The 21,996-nt window shown below is 40.1% G+C and overlaps 1 long non-coding RNA gene across 1 annotated transcript; it reads left to right on the top strand.

The window, feature by feature from the left end:
* Positions 1-146: 146 nt before the first annotated feature.
* On the top strand, positions 147-21,437 carry LOC138528863 (uncharacterized). Its single transcript, XR_011284270.1, has 3 exons — positions 147-225; positions 328-429; positions 20,179-21,437. It is a non-coding gene; the product is annotated as an uncharacterized lncRNA (long non-coding RNA).
* The last annotated feature ends 559 nt before the right edge of the window (positions 21,438-21,996 follow it).

Genomic DNA, 21,996 nt, shown 5'->3' on the forward strand with positions numbered 1-21,996 from the left:
TAGCATTCTCTGGATACTGGTTGACTTAACATTAACTGTAGACACGTACAATACGTGATTACGCAACAAACGCCACAGGCAACGTCAGCTTGTTTACCTTCGTAACATCACACACGTCAGTAACGTGATGACATCATATGAATGACGTATATTTAAACCGCCATGTTTTCTTGTTCTAAACACGGCGAGACTTAAACGGCTTTTCACGGGATCGCTTCCCTTTCTGTAAGTACCCCCATGACCAGTTCCTATTTTTCTTGAGTAGGACATCATTTTAAGCCTGCACACTTACTTTCTTTCTTTTTATCTCTCGTTTGTTTATCATAGGCACACAGACTTTCCATTGTGCAACTCTTTGATTGCGTCCCATTCGATTTTGCCTTACTTTACCAGCTGCTACCTACGTTCACACCGTAGTATCACACTATAGTAAGTGCCTTCTCTCCCTCTTTATTTCCAGTATCCAATCTGATGGACTTCCTTTCACATAAACAACATTTGTATTACTTCTAGATATGGGGGATTCCCATCCACACCTTGAAAGCCACACTGTGAACACACGGTCCACTTCTCATTAAAATCTTTGGAAGTCACATTGTTAGCATACGGTATGCTTCTATCTTCAATAAGTTGTTATACTCATTTAACATTAGTCTTAGGTTTGTTGTCATTTTTTCGATACTACTAAGACAGACCTACAGCATATAAATGATTGCAGGTATATAAAATGTTATCAGCTAGGATTAGACCAACTAATTCAATCTGAAGCTTCACAAGTGAAATTATGGAGAAATTAACCAGGTCTATCAGAGTGTATTACTATAAACTATCATTTTGGTTAGATTATGATTGAGTTTGACATTTGCATAAAAAAAGCCTTGTTTGGCTTTAGATTACTTTCACCCACTGATTTGCATATATGTTGTTTTTGAATTTGTAGATTTATGAAAATCTTTCAGCCCCTGATGAAGAGAAATTGGGCCTCATTACGACCCAGGCGTTAAGGGTTAACGCCGTCGTTAACCATTAACGCCTATTCTGATTTTAACGGCTGCTCTTAGCAGCCGTTAAAATCCATGGCGCTAACCTGCCATGATGCTAATTACGCCACCGTAATTTACGGTGGCGTAATTAGCGCCTTCCCCACTCCCATTATGCCCTATGGGGCAAAAATGGGAATGGGGAAGGGAAAATGGGAAATGGGGATTTACCGCCCCACTCACCTTGGAATGGGGCGGTAAATCCGCCATCCACCATGGTGTAAACATAGTTTACACCGTGGTGGTAAAGTTGGCGCAATTAGCGCCTGGGTCGTAATGACCCCCATTGTCTCAAAATGCGTTGGGCACATATGTTTGTAATAAATCATCTTTTGAGATAAATTGAAAAAATCCTTGTATATTATGTACCTATGATCTGATTTGTAACATACGACTCAGAGAAAACAGTGAATCAAACTGAAATACTTACTTCTACTACTCTAAAACTATTGGGCTTTCTTGAGCCATAGATAGAGTGCAGGGGACGGGAGTTCCCCAATAGGGAGCTTACTTTGTTCGATTGCACTGACAACCCATATGCCATGGTTGTTTCTTTTCTCCTCTGCACCTTAAATCATCTTCCTACACATCCTAATCTAATGGATAACTAACTTTATCTATTATCAAAATGGAATAGTTCCACAATTTTGGAGTGCATGGTGTCTAAATTCGATTGGTACGTCCTCGTGTTCCACATGTTTTCATTGTGTGATCTGATCCATTGCCTCTGCACATTTGCACTGGAGGTGGTGCTTCCTTTGCATTGTTTTCATTTCAGGTCCATTGTTGTTCAGGTGTTCCCATGGTGTGCATGTTTGGGATCGTGTATGTGCGCACATTCTATTCACTGTAGTGTGTATTTGGCATTAGGAGTGCTATGGTGGCAAGTGGGCTCACTGTCTCACTGCGGATGAAGGGCCTGGACACATCACTTGTGCATTTGACATTTCATTGCTGTGTAACTCTCATGTCATTGTCACCCACCCACCCATATCTGCAGTCACGCACTGCCTGGTCTAGTGTCAAAGGAATGCAGATGAGTCTCATGCTGTTTGGGAACACATTTCCGGTATCACCGAGTCACACATTCTCTGACTGGCTGTTATGTTTTTGTCCCTGACATGGATTTTGCCACCCCTACCACCTGGACTACCTTTGCACAGGCTGTAATGTACCCAGTCATTTTTCATGGATATGCCCAATCTATGATAATGTGTACTTTTGTGCTCCACAGGCATTGACTTGCTGTTGCTTGAGGCCATTGCAATGAAACATGGGCAATGTGCACACTCTAATTTGCATTGGATTCACTTGTCACATGTACATGGGGTGGCTACAGTGTAGTTGGTGCAACATTGTGCTGTCGAGTTGAGGTGCTTCAGATTCATGTCTACGAGGGAGTCACCGAAGATTCCATTCCTGGATTCAACAACAGTGCTACCAGTTGATCATGTTGGTGGTGGACATGTGGACAAATCTGCTTCATGGTTGAATCAGACCAGAGAGGTTGAGGTAAGTTGTGGCTCCACATTGGAAAGGTATGGTGGCAGAATGTCAGGGTGCTATTTGGGGTATCGGCAGAGGTGAAGGGGCTGTTGGGTGGTGTCAGGACTTGAGGATGCTGCCTGGGGTAGTGGGGGGCTAGTGGGTAGTGTCAGGACTTGAGGGGGCTGCCTGGGCTAGCAGCATAGGCGAGGGGTCTGGTGGATGGTGTCAGGACTTGAGGGGACATCCTTGGGTAGTGGCAGAGGTGATGGTGGCTAGGGAGTGGTGTCAGGATTTGAGGGGGGCTGCCTGGGGTAGTGGTACATATGAGGGGGACTGGTGGGTGGGGTCATGAATTGAGGGGGCTGCCTGTGGCTAGTGGTGGAGGCCAGGGATGTGTGGGAGGGCAGTGTACTGTCAGGGTGCTGCCATGGGTAGTGGCAGAGGTGAGGGGGGCTGGTGGGTTGTTTCAGGACTTGAGGGTGCTGCCTGGGGCAGTGAAGTAGGTGAGGGGGGCTGGAGGATGGTGTCAGGATTCTAGGAGGATTCCTGGGGTAGTGGCAGGGGTCAGGGTGTGTGGGGAGGGGGATGTGCTGCCTGGGATAGTGTGAGAGGTGAGGTGGGCTGGGGTGGTGTCATGACTTGAGGGGGCTGCCTGGGGTAATAGCAGAGGTGAGGGGGGCTGGTGGGTGCTGTCAGGACTCGAGGGGGCTCCCTGGGGGTAGTGGCAGAGGTCAGCGGTGTTTTGGGAGGGGGTGTACTGTCAGGGTGCTGCCTGTAGTGGCGGAGGTGAGGGAGGGTTGTTGGGTGGTGTCAGCACTTGAGGGGGCTGCTATATCTTAGTGACATGCTAACAGTTTGGGTGCTTTGAGGGTAGAGGGGGCAATCCACATTTCTGCTGGGAGGCAGCCATGACTTACAGGCTGCTGTGCACAGTTTCACAAGGGTTCAGCCATGACTCACGGGGGAACATTCACAGTTGTGTAGGGTTGCAGCCTTGACTTACGCAGGACCGTGTGCAGTTTTGCCAGGGTGCATCCTTTACTTATGGGGTATTGCGCTAAGTTTCTCTGGGATGCAGCTGTCTCTTATGGAAGACAGCATGCAGTTCCGCAGGGGTACAGCCATTACTTATGGGGGCATGTGCTGTTTTGCTGGGGTGCAGCCGTTACTTATGGGGTGCCACATGTAATTTTGCAGGGGTACAGATTGACTTATTGGGGACCGCGTGCAGTTTTTCCGGCGTGTTAGATGGTGGGTTAAAGGTGGGCGCAAAGGTTGGTCTTTGGCAATGGTTTTTGTTTGCGTTGGAGCGCGTTGTGGGCATTCCTGACACAGCTCACTTTTCTTTGCTCTTCGGGTTACTTTGCGCTTTGAATTACATAAAGAGACCTTTATATGACTTTTATGCCCATTTGTGCACAAAGTTATTTTACGTGCAATGTACTTTGCGGGGTCTTTGCACTTTTTCTATAAATCGGGCCCTAAATCCATGAATACGCATATGTTTGCACTTTATGGAGTGTGTTTGCAGCAGTGCCTCCCTCTCCCCACCCATGTTATCCCTCAAGGACCAGTGCAAAGTCTTATCTCCCTAATCGGTGAAATTATTTTTATAGAGCACAGAATGCACTTTTTAAGTGTAAAGTCCATGTGCACCATACAAAACTATTTGTAAATTGGGCCCTAAGGGTATTGTCTACAAAATCATAAGAAAACCCTTTGTTGTAAGTATCTAGAACCAAATCATTATGTGAGTCCCTGCCCCTTTTGATATCACAGATGTTGGTAATACCTTAATGTACAATATACAAATGGCAGAAAACGCCACTCTGAATTATAATGTTGAATTAATACTGACAATCATTAGTGGCCCTTCACTCTTCAATCCCACAGGGAATAGGCAAAATATAACTACACAGCTACCTGGTGATGGATTACTTAAATTAGGGCAAAATCACAGACATTTTCTTAGAGGATACCTGAATGTGAATATTATCCCATCAAGATTGGTTTTCAGCTATATCATTACCAATTGTAGCAGAGAACTAATGGTGCTTACACAAACTACAGCACAAAGTATCAGTAGATATTTACAAAAAGGACTAGAAGAAGCAGACAGAGAACTCCTAGAGAATACAGCTCAAATTAATGCAAAAGATAAACCTTAAGCAATTAATAAATAAATAGATGACTGCAGGTAATTTACAATAAACATAAAAAACAAATAAATTGTTAAGAGATCTGGGAATTTAAGGATGAAATAATATATCCATACTTAGTAATAGACTATGAGACACACAGTGAACAGGTGAGGCCCTTCCAAATATGATGGAGTAGATCTGCAACTAAATGCTCTGCCATTTTTAGGCAAGGGAGGCCAAAGAGAACAAAGAGCCTGATACAGAGAGACAACTATCCAAGAACGTCCTAATTAAGGAACCCCAGGAATGTTTTAAACCTGGAGACAAGTATATCCATGTTAGAAGATGTGGATAATCAACCAGTAATTAATGTAGCTAGATATCATTAATTATCAATTTATGAGTAGAGGGCTATCCTTTGTCCCATCCCATCCCACAGATTGGTTTTCAGTTGATAAAGAACTCCACCCGTTTTTGTAAAATAAGATTAAAAGCCTTTTTAAAGGATAGTTAAAATACTGATACTATATATATCAGATTTTGTCCAAAATATTTTTCTATAGATTTTGTTTTTCAGGTGCCAAATGAAATCATTATGTTTGAAAAGAAATAAGGGCAAAGTGAATGTAGTAATGGACACCTTGGATCATGAGAAAATGCTGCAAGATTTTCTTAAAGTTAAAAAGAACTATAAGAAGCTCTCCTCTGGTCCTGTACAAGAAAATCAAAGACTTATAGATGCCATCACGTCTTTTGCTTTGCGTAGACATTGGATCAGTACAAATAAATATGAGTTTCTTAATGTGTGTAATCCTATGACACCCAATTTCCAGGCATTGACAAAAATCCACAAAGATTATACAAATCCCCCTGGAAGACCAATTGTAGTGGGTTTTGATTCAGTGCTGGAGTCTATTTGGAAGTTTGAATATAATTTCCTTAAGCCAATTACTCAGAAAACGAGAGCCTACTTATTGGTTAATACATAAGTCATTAACATCTTTGAAAACATGCCCATTTGATGAACACCAGGACTTTTTTGTTAATCTATATATTCCCCAAAGAGAGGCAATAACAGTAGTTAGAGACACTCTGTCTCAATTGCATCAACCAGTAAGTATAGCCAATGAGTTCACTACAAGATCACTTTTTTAAATTTAAGGACCAATATTATGTTCAAGTCAGTGAGACCACCATGGGAGCAGGTTTTGGTCCGAGTCGCACATAGATATTTATTGCAGACTTTGAAGAACAATATATGTTCTCACCAGACAAACCCTATACAGACAAGATCAGAATATGGAAAAGATACTTTGATGATGTAATTTTCATCTGGCATGGAGAAGAAAGTGAGTTAATATTATTTTATGATTGGGTTAAACTTCAAGATTGAAACATGTAATTCACCAATGAATATATACTTTTGTGAAAATATACTTTTCTAGACCGAGAGATAAAGGTTGTTGATGGTGTCTTAGCTTATTCATTATTTTAGAAACCCAACTGATTGTAACACATGCTTCATTATCAAATTACCATCCATGTAATTTAAGGAATAATCTACCACAAAGCTAATAGCTAAAATTACTCCATAACTGTACTTCAATAGAAGACTCTCATGCCCAAGCAGATGTGAATGACAAGCGATTATTCAAGCAATGTTATCCTACAAATCTAATAAGGCATTCACAAAAAGAGCTTGGTATACCCATAGAGAAGTGTTGTTACACAGAGAAGAAACATCACCCAAAAAAGAAAGAAAAATATGCGTGGCAACACGCTGTCCCAACACTCAAAATATAACACATATCGTGAAGAAGTATTGATCACTCATTCAACTAAAACTTTCTAAAGTGGATCCTCCACTATTTGCACTGAAAAGAGCAAAAAGTATAAAAGACTAACTACTTCATTCCCAACATATAATTACAATCAAGAACAAACGCCCCATTGGTTGGCCATTTCCCAAGTGGTGCATTTACAGGCCATAGATTCAAAGGTGTAGTTACCATTTTCAAAGTACGAAATAAGGATTGGAATAGTAGGACTATTACCACCTCTAAAACTACAAAAGTCATCTACTGTATTAATTGCCCCTGCAGCCTCCTGTATGTAGGGCAAACTATAAGAGCAGCCCGATCTAGAACAACAAAACATAGATCAAGAATTAGAGGCCACAACAATACTTCTCCTATTGCCAGCATTTCATAGAACACAACCACACAGAAGATGATATTGATTGGTGAGTCATAGATACAGTCAAGAGCAGCAACAATGTGGACAGTACATTGTTATTTAAATAAGTATAATGGATTCATAGACTGGGCACGCAGACTAAGGGACATAACAATCAGTGTATTTCCCCTAATTTAATAATGTTCATGATCACTCCCTGTCATCTGCAATTAATACTATAAATACCTTGGTTTATGGGCAGTTTGCTTTTGTTTTCAGGGCCCCAAAAGAGATGATTGACTCAGGAGACCTCCATGTACCTACAGTTAATCATTATTAACTATCAACAGGATAATTAATCGAACTGATATACAAGTATCAAAGAATATTGGACATATTGCAATGTAATTAAAACACTTTGTGATAATATAGTTTTGGAGTGTGACAGCACTGTATAGAGTACATGTTGAAGTAACCACACAAAGCCATTAATATAACCAATGTATATGTCAGAACCTATCATGACAATTTCAAATGTTCATCAAGCTGGACTTATGTTAGGTGTAAACTAACAACGCTAGAATGTGTGGAGACTTACCCATCTCAAAATGGCTTCATGCACAATGTTATGATGTCAATATACTGTTGCACATAAATACAGAGAAATCCAAGGTGGTAGCTCACATGATCAGCGTGCGGTAAAACCCAAAGTGAATCAAAAGGCGAACACTGGTGAGTAATGAAAAATGATTTTGATTTTGTTTTTTAAAACATGGGTGGTTTCTAGTCTTTTAAAATTGTCCTGTAATATATAAGGACAGTATAAAATTCGAGCATTGAGTGTTCCTTTTTAGAATTCAAATGTAGCAATGTTGGGCACAATGATCTTATTTCTTGAAAAATGGATGCGTCTATCATTAAAAACATTTAAAAACATGGATAAATAATGAGGAAGGTAATTATTCCAACTAATAAGCTTACAATTCATATAAGATATTAAAAAAAATGAGTACTGACTTCAATTGTTTTTTTTTTCTCAGGGCTACAAGACATGTCTGAATGTAAGTATGGACAATGTCTCCACTTGCATGGGCCTTACCCATATCAACATGCTCAGGGTGAGTTGGTCTTAAGTATCCGGGAGCAAGACGATACAAATTTGGAGTTGGTAATTAAATGACCAATTAACAAAAATAATTACCTTGTTTTCCTCCATGTAGATTAGCACAATAGATTTAAGTGACTAACTGGTGGGGATTTGATGCAGATGAAAAACAAGATAAACTCTGTTTAACTAATGGGAAATAGTCCTGAAGAAGGTGATCTTAGAAAGCACTAAAATATTTTCAAATAAATGTTTAAAAAAATTAGATAAACTGCTCTGTAAATAATGAGATTAGGTCCCGAAGAAGACAATCAGAATGAGAATTTTAGATTATTGGTAGGAACATTGTAAAATATAGGATTAGCTTTGTCCTCAGTATCTGACTAGATAGGGGCTAACCTATAGTAGAACGACTCATGGTGGTTTGAAGGCATTTGAACATGGTCAGTGTGTTCATGAGGATGGTTTGAAGCTGCAACATACAGGAATGCATATATTAGCTGCTTTTGGTGCTGTGTGTCCCAATCCAGGGGACTGATGGACACATTTGGTCCTTTTCATCTTCACTCCCACCCGGGCGAGGTTAGCAGGCTCATGCAGGCATCCTCCATTCCAGTGAGGAGCCTGGGTTCCAGTGTAACTGATAGAGAGGTTAGTTCTTGTTCCAGCAGCAGGTTACCACTCTATGATCTCTGGGGATGGTTGGGGGACAAACATTGATTAGCCTCTGAAAACCTGCCCTCACCTCACAACTGGAAGACTTTGGAAAGGACTGATCCCTCAAAAGGGTCCAAAGGGATTCTTCTGTTTTACTTTTGTTAGAATCAATCTAAACAGAAGTGGGGCACGTTTTCTTTATAAAGTTAAAGTCACTGGCTTGAATGAAAGCAAGCCTGCTTTAAGGAGTTCCAATTCCTTTTAACGCTTCAAGTGATTTTGCCTTCTTGCATCATACCCAAAGTGCTTTGGTCTGCATGAAGTGTTGTAGAAAGGACGTCCTGCTATCCTATATGACTGTCCTAACTTAGCCCCCTTGCTGAGTCTGCAGCTTTAATGGTCATTTGCTGTGCAACACCCCGGTGTAAGGGTAGCCATTTTGTTTGTAGGTGTGCGCTTCTTTGAACACTGGCTCCCAGGAGTCACCTGCTGGGATTCCCCTGGGCTGGAAAGGTTTTACTCCTCCTCACAAGGGATTAAAGGAGACACCACATTTCTTCCTATTGCCCTTCTGGCTGAGCATAGACAGTCTGACTAGAATCCAAAATGCCTATCCAGTGTTGGCATGTGTTTGATACAAATCTGATGTACATTTAATATTTATAAGAACTTGTTGGGTGTCCTGACCCACGTTTAAGCTATCCTGCTACAACATTTGGTGCTGTGGGCTTAGGAAATTCAAGATGGCGGAAAACCCACATGTGCGCCGAAATCCAGGAAAGCTGCGCAGTTTGTGCGCCCACCAAAATGGTTGCCTCACTTGCCACCCACCAGTGCGAGAATGAAAGGCCGGGTTGCCATGAGGGAAATGGGTTGCCAAAGGAAAAACAGTAGCGCCGGTTAGCTTCAAAGCGCTTTAAAACCACCATTGGACTACCCGCACAGTAGTCTGAAACCATTGGGAATGGCAATGCTGATTGCCAAATGCAACCTAGAAGTGTGGGGAATTCATTTCTTAAATCCCAAAAATGAGTGCAGTACCAGTACTCACCACTATCCAAAAGCCGGCGTTTTAAAACCACTCTGTGTGTTTCTGAAGGCAAGTCAAAATGCCTATTTCTAACAGTGCAACATGTGCAAAATATTTACTGAACACCAGCAGACATTGGCAGAATGGAGTTTTGTGTGCCTACAGAATCTGGGAAATGAAGATCATAAGACAAGGTTTATAACAAGACTGGCTGAGCTGTGGATTGCAGCAGTTTAAGTTGCACTCGATTTAAAGACACTAAAATCGAAAATGTTTAGATTAAATGAGTGACCTATGTTTGGCGTCACATGCCTTTGTAACTGTTGAAATGTCATAGTTTTGCACTTAGAATCAGCATTCTAGTTGCATGTGTAAAATTGCAAGTTAAGTTAAAAAGCAACAAAAAAACCTGCCAGTTAGCTGAAGGTCTGGCTTAAGGAACTTGATTTTGCCTAGCAACTACCCATCAGGAGTGAAACTTGAGTCACCACTGTGTTCCCAGGCCAACCTTCCTTTTGCTGCCCAAGCTAAGGATATGCCATCCATCTGATAATTGAATTATCTGTGCTCTGCAAGAGAGTGAACAAAGCCCTCTTCACTCAGGCAAAGGTTTTTATTACCGCAGTCGTAAATTGTAGCTTCCTCTTGGCAGGAGCTGGGAGGAGCACTGCCTGTGAGAGCAAGCTGGCTTGGCAGAACTGGAAAGAACCAGAAATTCAACCTTGTGCTGAGGGTAAACCACACCCCTTTGGAGCCAGAACATAACTTTAAAAAGATGAATAACTCATAGAGCGGACATGTGAAAATTTTATAAATGATACCATAATTCTTGTGATTTTTCTGCCCACAGTTTAAGACGTGGTAGGAACCGGTGGTATGTTCAGGGGGGTTTTAGCGGAAAAGTGGATATTACTCTAAATGTGTGCATGTTAAAAATCTGAAACTTCATCAGTTAATGTCCCTACCCCCTGCACACATGTATGTAAAGTTGGGTCCATGTCGGAAATTGAAAAGGCAGTTAAAAAGTCAATTATGTACACTCTTTGAATGCAAGCTCCGAGAATGAGCAGATTTGGACATAGACATGGCTAAATTCAGCCACACCATGTATATGTAATTTCAAACAACTGTGTAACTCTGAAGTATGGATTTTGATCATATATATATTTGGGTGCACAGATGATAAGGGAGGTTGCTTCAAGAGATCATAAAATGACATCAATCTGACTCACAGTTCAGTTTGCCAATCAAGCGGAGGAATGGAAGCCTGACCAATGACGAATGAGAGGGGCAAGTCTAGTGATGCAACACACACACCCATTCTCAAGAAACAGATAAAAGCAGAGAGTCAGGACACAAAGAGACATTCAATTTCATCTGCCGCTGGAAGCCCTGCCGGAAAAATCCATACTTACCTCCATCAAACTCCAGAAAGCCAAACTAGAGAATTCAATCTATCCAGAGCAGAGACCAGACCAGAGAGAAAGCAGTGCTGTGCCTAGCAGAGACCAGACCAGAGAGAAAGCAGTGCTGTGCCTAGCCGAGACCAGACCAGGCGCTGTGAGCAGAATCCGGAAAGACCTGACCAGACTGAAGATCGTGACCAAGTCGCTTTCCTGTTCAAAATCTCTTGTGAGTACTTAGCAAAACTCAGAACACATCTCTTAGGTTAAATAGATTGAATTAGATGAATTTAAACTAAGTAGAACTGCCTCCTATCTGTCTCCTGTCATTTCTAGTAAAATTTGTCATTTTGAAAAAGTGTGCGTTTAAAATTTACAAAACCAAAAACGACCTTTGCTAAATTGCTCATATCTCCGCAACCGTTTGGGCTAGAGACTTGCAATAACTTTCATTTGGAACCTGAGATCCTAGGCTTTCCTAGGACCCCAAAACGGTAGAGATAGTCCTTGCGGTTCCTCTGTAATAGCGCTCGGCGCATCCGCGAATTTTGCCGCGATTTGAAAATTTCTCCACATGTAAAAACTGCTGCTGCTTGCCTTCCATTTGCCAGAAATTCGTTTAACCTGCTAACTATCCCTGCATCATTGCTAGTGTGAGCCTGGACTAATATTAACTAGATACCACTCATCCTGAACCTCTAAAAGGGAATTAAGAGCGTTTCCAGCATATTTCTCATTCATTGCTAGCACCTATCAAAGCATTTGCCTGTGTTTTCAAACTTCTGTTTAAGCTTGCTGGATTGAACTGAATTACAGTTGATTGCATTTCTGAGAACTGTGTGTTTTCCTTCCATTTCCTTGCCTTGCATCAAGGGGGGGAGGGGAGTAGCCAGAGAAAAGTGATTACATTGTTTGGTTGAAATCATATTGCGTATTTTCTGTACTGCATTCATTGAATATTGCATCCACCTGAGCCTACATAAAGCATCCTCTACCACATTATACTTTTGTTCCTATTTACCAGTGTGCTACCTTATCCATTTCATGTCAACTCATTAGTGATTAAAGAAGTGTGCTAGTGGCAGATTCTCCGTTGTTAATATTTACCATATCAGATTAAGTGTGATATTCAATTATTAATTTATTAAAAAGTGTGATATATATTTTAATTTATCAAATAAACCTTTTAAACTTGCAAAACAGAATTACTTCTTGGCTCAGTGGGGTCAGGGGGATTCCAAAAGAGGGGTGTTATACAAGGGTAGTCATCCAGAACGCATGAACTGGACCTAAAGATATATCAATAAGGGTTTTCATTCAGTATTCTAGACTAGGCGTTAACTTGGCTGTAGTGCTGAATTGAATCCTCTTACAAACTATCGGTCACCACACCAAACCCTTGGTATGACATATTATTAGAGATGACCCTGCCGCCACACTGATAGGTTCTTCATAAGTATTGTTCATTTGAACCAGAAGTGCAGATTTGAATGCAAGCTCTGTCTGCAGTGACGTTGCTGTCTGATCAGCTGTCAAACAGGGCACCTGCAACCTTCTGATCTATGCCACTGAGGAGTAGCAGCTGCAGACCAGAAGACTAATGCAGCAGTGTACTCTATGCTTTTGGCATTGAGCTTTCTGAAAGGTGGGTCTGTTAGCCAAAATGCAACATATTTTTCAACATTAATGCTTTGCATCACTCAAAGTTCTTAAAAGGCTATAATATGAAGTTCTTATGGATTCAATACAATCAGGCCACTCTGATTTTTGTCAATGTTCGCAGTGTTCCAAGTTGCTCTTTTAAAAGAATTGCACTAATAAGAGTGAATCCTGAAAAGTATGTGTAGCTCTTCATGCGAAACAACTGGACAGTAAAGGAGAATGAGATTAGTGAATTGCAGAGGAGGAAATGTGAAGTCTAATCTGTTGCCTTGGATCCAATGTGATAATCCTACATACTAAAGGCTGCATGCAAAAGAATACAGATTTTTTAAGATGTTTTGGGTGGCCTTTAACTGCAACATTATGACAATGTTGGGGGATTTAGCCCCCAAGCTACTCTGGCACCTGATCACCTGCCCACTCCAGCATTCTCCCACGCTGGTCAGATTTCCATTAAATCGGGGGATTATACCACCAATCCTCATTTTGCTGTCCTGATCAGTGAATTGCAGAGGAGGAAATGTGAAGTTCCCTTCATCTAATCTGTCAAACAGGGCACCTGCAACCTTCTGATCTATGCCACTGAGGAGTAGCAGCTGCAGTCCAGAAGACTAATGCAGCAGTGTACTCTATGCTTTTGGCATTGAGCTTTCTGAAAGGTGGGTCTGTTAGCCAAAATGCAAAATATTTTTCAACATTAATGCTTTGCATCACTCAAAGTTCTTAAAAGGCTATAATATGAAGTTCTTATGGATTCAATACAATCCGGCCACTCTGACAAAAATCAATGTTCGCAGTGTTCCAAGTTGCTCTTTTAAAAGAATTGCACTAATAAGAGTGAATCCTGAAAAGTATGTGTAGCTCTTCATGCGAAACAACTGGACAGTAAAGGAGAATGAGATTAGTGAATTGCAGAGGAGGAAATGTGAAGTCATGTCATGTGAGGCAAGGGGCATGGCTAGACAGGCAGGCAAGCAGTATTGTAGACATGCTGGTTTGGTTATTCAGTCTTTTTTCCCTTCATCTAATCACCTAATGTTGTCGTCATGCAGACTTGCTCAGTGATGATTATGAGAAACAAGTCCATTTGTTGTAGGTGTGGTGGTTGTTCCGGAGGACCACTGTATCATCATATTGCTGATCTCGTTCAAAGTCCTTGATACCTTTTGTAATTTACAATTTAGATTCTTAATAGAAGATGCTGTTGCTGATTTATCAAGCTTTTTAAGGAGCACACTGTGAGGGTGCCCAACAACAGGTATGAAAGGAAGCGATGAGAGCAGACATATTGTGAAAATCATGCAGAAGATGCTGTTTACCATAGACTGTGAGACTGTTAGGATGTTACAATATCAGCTTTGACTATATGTTTCATAGTGCACAACGATATACTTTACTGGTTGAACAGACACGTATCTCACTAACTGCATATTTGGATGCTTTGTTGAAACGGCAACAAAGCACAATACCTTGATTGCGCAGGTGGAGGCGAACCTGTGAATGGGTGGTATTAGTGTACCAGTGTATGGAGGTCTGGTGTTGACCTATGAAGTTCTTCGAGTTGCAATTTGACTAGCCTGCTGCTGCCTCTTTATGTATAAGTTATGATGTATAAAAATATTTTTATATGGGAACCTTCGAATGAAAACATAAATTAAGCCCTTAGTATTTGGTTGGGACTTTAAGTGCTATGTTGTGCCCGTGTGTTGTTATGGTAGTGTGCAATAGTTCACACAGTTGAAACTTGTGTTTGATGTAGAGAGAGTACAAGAGAGACCAGTACGTGTTGTGTCAGAAAAGCTGCATTTTGTAGTCTTGTATGCTCAGGGGCATGCCTGAAGAATAATGCCTGTGCACCCTTCTGTATTTGCAGAAGAATGGACTTTTGAGTGAATGCTGTGAATTAATCCTTTGGAACTGTCTATTGGAATCTCAGTAACTGAAGGGTGAGAGCATTAAAATGTATACTGGGCGTATAATTCACACACATTGAAAAAAACAGTGTCAGCAGCAACAGAAACTTATTGCCTTGAATTCAGAATATTCTCAGAAATCTAAATATGTCTTGTTTCCTATTAGAAATATTATTTAAGCAGTTATATATTTAAAATAATGAACACCTGAAGATGCATTTGATATAGTGTGCTTTTCAAACCAGAACTATCTAGCCATATTTAACTCAAAGGTGTATGGCATATTGTGTTCAATAATACGTTCTTGTGTTGATTGAATTCTACATTGTTTGAATTTCTAAATGCCTCTCATTCTCACCGAGCAGACTGTTAATTATCTTTACAAATGATTTGTACTTGACTGTTAATGCTTCACTGAGCGCATTTTCTAAAATAGCCAACGATATTTGGTTATGTATGTATACATGGATGTCTGTGGCAATGTATAAAGTACATTTGAAGTCAATGTTAAATTAAAATATTACTGAGACAAAAGAAGGTAGATTGCAATGTATTCATAACTATTAGTGAGGCAATGGTAGGCAGGGTGCAGTGTGTTCATTATAATTGTAGTCTGAAATAGTGTGTTGTATTTTGAGGCGATGTCCTCAACACTGTGAATTATTAGACCATTTGTTTGTTACCAAAGTCCCTTTTTTAAAAATAAAAAATCATATTTAAAACATCCGTGCCACATATTGTGGGGTGGGATTGTTCTATGAGGGGGTATTAGATCTGTATTTTCTGAAGTACTGCATGAAAAGTGTAAATATGTTACACATCCACTGGCTACTTAAAGAACAGTAATACATGTAAATGCTGTGCTGTGCAGTGCACACAAATCCTTGTTACAGAAAAACATGCATTATTCATTTCTCAATGATATATAGCGTATGCTATTTGTTTCCCAACCAACAAAGTATTCATGATCCCTAAACCGTGATTTATTAAATGAGGCACACATGCTCTCTCTGCCCAGACAGCTACTTTATATAATTCCATCCTGTCTATCTTGAAGAGGTTAGGAATCACATATGTGTCTTTAAATTCCTGAAAACCTTCCTATTTCCCATCTAAACGATATCCACCAATCCCCCAATGACATTTCTTTTCCACTTCTGAAAAGTATGCCTTTGCAAATGACCTTTCTATTATAGGGCCGCCGCCGTCAGCGCCCTATAGTTAAGTTGAGTCGCAGACACATATGAATCCCTCAAAATTCTATTGTTAATAACTTTTGATTCGAGTAACGGCTTTGACCAGAATTTTGGAGGTTATTAAAAGTCTGCGGACCACCACAGAACAGATTGCAACGTTTCATAAAGATTTGTTTAAAAATAAAAAAGTTTATCAAGCATCTAAAAAAATGTTTTCTCCAAAAGTGTGGGCTAATTCTTATTCATTTTCCCATAGGCAAAAAAAGGTCAATTTTTGCCAAAGCGCACAGCCCAAAATGCTGGACTTATTTGGACCAGGTCTGAAACAACTTAGGCACAAAGCATTGACACGCACACCATGGATGATGTGGGGTTATTCTGTGCAGTAGATATTTAAATATTTGACAGAGAAGTGGGTGACCCCTTCCCCCCAACAAATAGAGACATCTCCCATGGTGCATTGCAGGATCATGGTTTTCAGAAATTAAATGACCTCCATCTTGTTTTTCTGTCGATGCAAGAGATATCCGTGACTATAACCGAGGTTATGGGAAGATGAAACTCGGTAAAAATCTATAATAAGGTCAAAAAACATACAAATGCCATCGGGGTAGAGGTGGGAGGTGACTACGGGGCACTGAGTTAAATTTGGGAGTTGGAAGGGGTTCAGAGACTGAGTTTGAAATACGTTTTCTGTAGCCTCAGCTATAGCTGCGAATAGCTGATATCTGAAAGCAAATTGCATCACAGAAGCAGCATGTGTTTTAGGATAAAAGGTAGAGGGGATATGAGGAGGCCTTTTTGGGAGTTGGGCACTTGGTGATGGCGTGGGGGGCAATGAAGCATTTTCCTTTTTTGGTTGTGTTGCTAATATTCGCGGCTATATCCGAGGATACAAAGGACTACAGCACGGGTGGTATCCCGGTGGTAATACCGCCGGGATACCGTCCAACTCGTGATGAGGCCCAATGTATTTTAGGTTGTGTATTCGCACTTATGGTATTATACTGTGTGGCTGTGAAATGTTTGTCTATTTAGTTTATTGTTATGTATTTTTCTATGTTTTCTTATTTTTCACTTACCTTACATAAATACATGAGTAGAGTTGTACTGTATTGATCATTTAAGTTGGTTTGTAGCATAAAAATTGAAGTCAGTCCCCCTTTTAACTGACTTTTTGTAACCACAGTTTTGGTAATAGTCAATGAACAATAGCTGCAGGTATAATTAAAAAAAGTCTGTTATTAATAATTATATTCGTATATTTATGTATGATGAGTATTCCTTAAAAAGACTGTTTTGGGGTACACTGAGTGTAGAAGTTTAGCACATGAGGAGTACTGCTTTGATGTTATGAAGGAACACTGCATTTCCTTCATCGGTTAGGTGTATTCTGTCATGTCTATAGAAATTGGCCATTTTGAACTGTATGTTGTTGTTCGAAATCCATAATTGCTTGTGGTCTATAATTAATGCTGAAACTGCTTTATTTACATTTTTCCGGGATTTCTCAATTTTACAATAAAATCTGGTGGTCCATCTCCATTTTTGCCTCTGATTGAGATTGGAAAAGATAAAGATGGCGTGAGGAAATAGTTCCATTAGCTTTCCCATGTCTTGTTTTATCATTAAAGCAAGGGACACCCCTCCTACATTCCCCAAATAATTGCCTCCACAATTAAGTAGCATGACATCTTGGTGCCCTGTACTTCTCAGACTTAACAATTTTGTTAAAACTTGGAACCAACGCATTCCCTGCAATCCAAACCATTTAATTGTAAAATCTCTCAAACCTAGGTCCATGTTAATATTTAGTTTCTCACAAAAATCCAGCAACCAAAAGAGCCACCGGTCTCCAATCAGCCACACAATTTTCAAACCAGCTATGATATCTGTAGTATTTCTATGTTTCCTGGAAATTGATTCCTAGTTTGAACTTCTAGTAGTTTGTAAGAGCAGTGTAGTTTGTAAGAGCAGTGTATGTATGAGTTGTGTGTGTGGTGTAGTTTCTAATTGGTTGATGGTGCTGTTGATATTATTTGTGGCTATACAGCAGCTAGCCAATGCGCTGCATTGTTATTTGTAGGTAGATACCCAGCCCCTATGACCCCTCTGCAGCTGTGTCTTTATTCTGCAAATAACACGTCTTGTGTTTGTGGATGTGTAGTAGCTACGGCTATCTGAAATTTTGGGTGGCATCTTAATGAATTGAGTGGGAGATTGTTAGAGACTAGGGGAGTGGATGGGGGCTCGTAGGCATGTTGGGGACAGTTTTTGGAGTTTGGTGGAGTGGGAATGCAATTTTGAATCCTTCGTTTTTACGATTTGCTGAGGGTATCAGCAAACGTCTGAGGGGCTTTTGTATGACCACAACTATGAAAAGCTTGTGCGTAGGCACGTCAATATTATTCTGCATTTTATTTGTTGTGGCTGGAACCATGGGTATATTTAAAGTTGCATCTATAAATATACATTTTCCGTACACTAATCAGGTGGGGAAAGAATAGATTTTTGACAGTTTCATTGTTTTTTATTTGTTACTGTTACTTTTATTTTTGTGTAGCTGACTGTGATAGATTGCAGGGGAAATATATTATCCATTTTAGTAGTTTTATTGGTATATAGTTCTCTGTTTTGGTATTCATTTTGGAAAGTATAAACGCTACAATTTTCTGCAGTTTTATCCTTTTGATTATAGAACTCTGCCTGTGTACAAGTAGGAGTGTGGGTGATTATTAAGTGTTATTAAATGTTTATATTTTTTAAGGTTAATTTGCAGTGTTGTGTGTTAGTCTTAGTAGTTACTGATAGTAGATGTTGTTTATTATCATTTGTTTCAACTGCTCTGATTGTGTGGCAAGTAAAGTATTTTTAATGTATTTCTTAACTTTCACTGCCATGGAGCTACACAATTAGATTTGTCAATCAGTGGCATTTATGTGTAGGCATTTCGTTTTGTATTCATGTTAGTGAGGTTGAATATTTTGTTGATTGTATTTGTTGTAATTTTAATGCAGTTTCAGCTATGCAGTACTCTTAGGGGCTGATTCATGGAATTTGTGCACCGAAAAACGGGGATTTGTGCGCCATTCTGTCTGCGAATCCCCATTTGTTGAATATAGGTTGACCTGTGAAAGGTCAACCTATATTCAAAATATAGTGGTACTGCTGGAGATAGGAGCAGCACATTTGTAGACCGTTTTTGAAAAGCCTTTTTTTTAACCTGTCTAGCATTTCGGATGATTGTTCAAATGCAGTGCTGCAGGTGTTATGTCTCTGGTTTGAATCAAGAATTCTCACTCTGGAAATGGCAGGCATGTGGCTGATGTGCTGATTTTTCTGCATGTAATACTTGAGACCCATGCATTTTTATTTTGTGGTGCTTGTGTGATTTTTGGTAGGCATCATGCATATCTTTTTAGCGGATTTGTAGTAGAAGGTTTGACATTTATGAAATGTGGCTACTCATCATGGAAAGATCGGGCGTCGGTAAAAGAGGATTGTGTGTAGTTGACATTGTTGTTGAAGTTGAGGCTTCATTTGCACTTGGTGATGTTTTTGCACTGGTGGATGGAGGGTGTGCAGGTGGCATTGATATCTGTCTATGCAAGGAATGGGCCCCATGCAGTTTTCTATTATGTTTGTGTGCTTTTCAATAGTTATCATCCACCTCATTGCAATGCACTTGCATTGGATGTTTTATCATTGATGTCCCTAGGCTTTGAGATGGAACAGCAAAAGGACCACAACATGAATGTGCAAAGTATGTGTCCTGCATCTTTTCTGGAACAGTGTTTGTTTTTTATTTTAAAGCAGCTTGAACTGTGAACAGTGGGTTTCATTCCTGATGTCAATGGATTCAGAATGCAAATGATGAAATTATCACTGCTGCTATTCAAAAAGTGTATTTTCTATCCCTTTTTCTCCAAATGTATCTATCCTACCCTATTCTGTCTTGTTATCCAAGTTTATTTAACCTCCCCCTTCCTTTGTCCTGCAACAACCTAGTATAATGTTATTTGTTTGTTGTCACCCAGATTAAATATCTTTGGTCTACAAGTTTACTTAACCTTCCCATTCTTTGTCCTGCATGCAATTAGTATAATGTTCTTTGTTAATTTTTACCCAGTCTATATATCCCTGTCTGTTTATTGTATTATTGTATGTTTTTTTTAATCCAAGTTGGATTTGTTTCCAAATTACCCAATGATTACTGTGTGCAATGAGAACAACTGTGTACTATGCACTACTGTTGTATCGTATATAGTGCATGTGATGCACTGCATAAAAATGTGATGGTCATAACAATTTGTGTATTGCATTGTGTTTATTAAAGTGTCATTGAACTGATTGTTTTCTTTTTTTCAGATAGAAGGATATTATATGCCTTTTGTAAACATAGATGTATAACCGGAGCTACGTTTGAATCCAATGGGCTGTTGGAGGTGCGGTTAACTGCAGAAATGAGTCGGAGGGGTCCTAGCTGCGGTTTCGATTACTGTAGCCACGGCTATAGCTGTAATGTGTAAAAAGTGCATTATTCATGTACTTTTTTTTTTTTTTTTTTACTGTGTCTTCTGTTATTAATATGTTGCATTAAGTGTATGAAAAGAAACGCATGCAATAGCATAGTCGTGGTTAAAAGATTTGTCATTGGATTCTTGGTAACCACGGCTATACATAATGTATGGGCAAAAAAATGAAATGTGGAACATCTTGTTAAGATGTATTGGCCCTCATTACAACCCTGGCGTTAAGGGGTTAACGGCACCGTAAATGGTGGCGGCGCCGTTAACCCCTTAACGCCTGATTACGAGGTCCCTTTGCGGGTTGGCGATTTTAACGCCTGCTTTTTGCAGGCGTTAAATACCAACCTGCAAAGGGACCTTGGTGCTGGTATGATGCCGCAATTTGCGGCACCGTAGTTAGCACCTTCCCCATTCCCATTGAGCCCTATGGGGCAAAAATGGGAATGCGGAAGGGCCATGGCGGCATGGGGAATTACCACCCCACCAACCTCGGAATGGGGTGGTAATTCGCCATTCCGCCATGGCGGACTCCGGCATTGACCATGGTGCTAATAGCACCATGGTCTTCCGCAGGGTCGTAATGAGGCCCATTGAGTGCAGTGTTCCTTTTTATTCATTACTAATGCATAGAAGTGTACATACTTGACAAGGGTAAAGAAATATTCAAACCCAGTGTGTTGAAAATACGTTTATTTGGTGGGTATGTGGTTGTGGGTTTACTTTTGCTTTTAGTTGGAACATATGGTACATCTTCTACTATATATCTGGTTTTCTGCTGTCCATGATTTGCCTTCAATTTTGAATGTCGTTTTACATTTGTTGTATTACTTGTTGAATATTAAGTAATAGTTATTTTAGTTCTGTAGAGGAATACATACTTATATTTGTGTGTACTTGTTGTAGTGCTTCCTGCTTGAATCTTCTTGAAATATGTTTAAACAATTGAAAATTAATACACTTTAAACATGTTGTTGTGGTGGGTGGCTGCCAATAGGATGTCAAGCACCTCAGATGCTGCTGAATGTTGAACCTATCAGAGTATGTATATTTTTAAATGATGTTTATATATGCCAATAAAACTTTAGATTATTTTGTTTAGTTTATTTTATTATTTATACCACACATTGAACCCTGGGTGCTTGAGCTTGTGACATAGTTACAGAAGCATACATACTGAGTACTTTGGACAGCAGTGCTTGTCGACCAGAGGTTACAGGTTAGTCGGTTTGCAAATTAATACATGTAAGAGCATGAGTTGTCACTGGCGGTTACAGTTTGGTTTACAGTGCAATACATATGTTAAAACAGTGTGAAATTTCTTAGTGTGCATGGCTTCAGCAGAAGAGGATCATGGATGGGCCTAGGACCTGTTAGAGTTTCCAATTAGAGATCTTCACTTTGGCCCGAAAGACCAGAAGGAAGGTTCATCTGTAATCGTGAGAGGGAGAGAGTTCCAGCATTTGGCGGCCAGGACTGAGAAGCTGGCTCCTCCCACTGTTTTTCATTTGTACCTCGGGATAGTGAGGCAATGCAAGTAGAAATATCTTGTAGGTTAGGTCTGACTGGTTGGTTTCTAGAGAGTTTGTCCAAGAGATATTTAGGGGCGGAGTTAGACAAACATTTATGAGTGATAACTAGCGTGCAGTGGTAGATTCTA

The sequence above is a fragment of the Ambystoma mexicanum genome, chromosome 7q, assembly GCF_040938575.1.
Source record: "Ambystoma mexicanum isolate Mex_15411 chromosome 7q, UKY_AmexF1_1, whole genome shotgun sequence".
Classification (NCBI taxonomy): Eukaryota; Metazoa; Chordata; class Amphibia; order Caudata; family Ambystomatidae; genus Ambystoma; species Ambystoma mexicanum.